This window comes from Sapajus apella, unplaced genomic scaffold (genome assembly GCF_009761245.1).
Source record: "Sapajus apella isolate SASKATOON/1434 unplaced genomic scaffold, GSC_monkey_1.0 scaffold82, whole genome shotgun sequence".
Classification (NCBI taxonomy): Eukaryota; Metazoa; Chordata; class Mammalia; order Primates; family Cebidae; genus Sapajus; species Sapajus apella.
The window spans coordinates 8115682-8118274 of record NW_022437022.1 but is presented as its reverse complement, the minus strand read 5'-3'; the positions used below and the strand labels follow the sequence as shown (position 1 = coordinate 8118274).

Genomic DNA, 2593 nt, shown 5'->3' with positions numbered 1-2593 from the left:
ACTTTTAATTTGTAGAGATGGGATTTTGCCATGTTACCTAGGCTTGTCTTGAACTCCTGGGCTCAAGCAATCCTCCCATCTCAGCCTCCCAAAGTGCTGGTGTTGCAGGTATGAACCACCACACCCGGCGTCACTTATTCTTACCTCTGTCAAAGTACCTGTGTGTATTGCATTTAATTAATGTGAACAAATTCATGAAATTCATTGTGCAAAACCGATGACCTTGTGTTAACACACATTTGGTTAAACAGCTCAAATGAAGTCATGCTTCTTGCTGTTGCTAAACCTGCCCCTGTCTGCTCACTCACTGCCCGGCTCTTCTCCCTCGGGGTCCTGAGACGCACACACAAGTGCACAGGCATTGCTTCCTGAAGATTTAAACAGAGTGAGATATAAGTGACAAATATGAAATATTGAAAAATTAAGAAATGTTACTGAGCTTTCCGGGGCGTGGCTGTTGGTTTCTATGTGGTGGTTTTCCACCTGGCTTTGTATTAGGAAAATGTTCAACCAGAAGCAGAGCGGTGACCCCGTGTCTGGACGGCCCTGGGCTATCCCCGCTCTGGTCTTGTTCCCAGCCCCTCCCTTCCTCCTTTGTCCACTTTCTGACTTTCTGCAGGCTTTTTAGGCGAACTGTGGTACAACGTCCAGCTTTGCAACTGGTAGACGTTGTGACTTTGGGCCCATGATGCCATATCCCTGAGCCTCGCTTTCATTTATAGAATTGGGATGACACCTGGCAGCCGCTGAGCAGCAAATGTGAGCAAAATGCTCCGCACTGGGCCTGGCAGACAAAGCTGCCAACCAGCCGTGTACCTCAGACAAGTCCTGGCAGCCACAGACCGGGGCTCTGGCCCGCAGCTGCTCCTGTCTCTGGCAAAGATGGGGATACCTGCTAGAGCCACTTGCCAGCCAGGCCAGGCAGGTGGGGACCCTTGGTCCAAAGAACCTGCCTCTCGAGGGATGTCTGTCTGTGTGCAGCTCACAGCTCCTTGTGTGAATGCTGACATGTTAACAAGAAGTCAAGATTTGGGGCCCTTTAAGGAAGCTTCTAGGGAGAAACAACTGAGGAATCAAAGAGAAGCAAAATGACAGTCGACAGCGGGCTGGCAAAAGCCACATAGGGCAGCGCTTCTCCAGCTTCCTTGAGCACTGAAATCCGCCTGGCCTTGCTCCACTGGGATTGGGGCTCTGTGTCTCCAGCAACCCCTGCCCTGCTGAGAGCCACAGGCCACAACTGGGGCAGTGAGGGCAGGGGACAGACGGACACCTGCGGGTCCCCCACCTGCTTTCCTGTGTCCTGTGAGCTAAGAGTAGGTTTTACATTATTATTATTATTATTTTGAGCCAGAGTCTCACTCTGTTACCCAGGCTGGAGTGCAGTGGTGCAGCCTTGGCTCACTGCAACCTCCGCCTCTTGAGTTCAAGCGATCCTTCCACCTCAACCTCCCGAGAAGCCACGATTACAAGCATGTGCCATCACACCTGGCTAGGCTAATTTTTGTATTTTTAGTAGAGACAGGGTTTCACCGTGTTGGCCAGCCTGGTCTCGAACTCCTGACCTCAAGTGATCCGTCCACCTTGGCCTCCCAAAGTGCTGAGATTACAGGCGTGAACCACCATGCCTGGGCTGGGTTTTACATTTTTAAATGGTTAAAAAAACCCCACAAAATCTAAAGAATAATCTTTGTGACACATTCAAATTTCAGTGTCCATGAAGTTTCATGGGAACGGGCACGTCTGCCCTTTAGTTCTGTCTGTGGCTGCTGTCACAGGGACGAATTGAGCAGCCGTGACGGGCCCCTCCGCTCCCGGGGTCAGTGGAACGCAACGTTCCCCCTCCAGCCTTGACACCGGCCCTGCCTGTGCCCCACGTCGCCACAGCCGGCAGGGGGCAGCAGAGAGCCACGCGCTCGCCCGGGCGGTGCAGGAGCCGTAGCTGGGGCGCCGAAGAATGCGACCCTGGCCGAAGCGGAGGTTTCCTAAGCGGGGTCTGAGATGTGGGCCTGAGGTAGAACTGCCCGCAGCGAATAGCACGAGGAGACGAGGTGGGGGTGACAGTAATGGTACAGGCAGGGCCGGCCTCACGGGGTAAGCAGGGCAATAAGGGACAGCTGGTTTGCTGGAGTGAAAGGGCAAGGCCTGCAGGAGGAGGGCCCCCCAAACCCCCCCCCCGCAGCTGGGGCACTCTGGATGCCACATGGGCCTGGACTTTACGCCGCCCGCTGTAGGGAGTCATTGAAGGCCCCAGGCTATAGTGAGATAGGATTGGATTCTCCAAGAGGAATGTGCCTTTTTGGTGGCTGTGCCTGAGGACGCTGTTGCAACAACCAGGGACAGGCTGACAGTGAAGGCTGTGAGGTCCCATGGGTCACGGGGGGACCCAGGACAGGGTGACAGAGCTGTAAGGTCACATGGGTCACGGGGGGACCCAGGACAGGGTGACAGAGCTGTAAGGTCACATGGGTCACGGGGGGAACCCAGGTCAGGTTGACAGAGCTGTAAGGTCACATGGGGCAAGGGGGACTCGGGACAGGGTGACAGTGAGGGCTGTAAGGTCACATAGAGCAGGGGGTCCCAGGGACAGGGTGAC

At 54.7% G+C, this 2593-nt stretch overlaps 1 protein-coding gene across 12 annotated transcripts in view; it reads left to right on the top strand.

Annotated features, from left to right (window-relative positions):
* Positions 1 to 2593, top strand: part of SYTL3 (synaptotagmin like 3) — a 118828-nt gene that overhangs the window by 54999 nt on the left and 61236 nt on the right. The window contains exon 1 of one of the 12 annotated variants that reach the window (XM_032253181.1): positions 1636 to 2011. The exons of the other annotated variants lie outside the window; for them this stretch is intronic. The gene's annotated coding sequence lies outside the window, so the exon portion shown is untranslated. Of the gene's footprint in view, positions 1 to 1635; positions 2012 to 2593 lie in introns of those variants that run through there. 12 annotated transcript variants of the gene reach the window in all.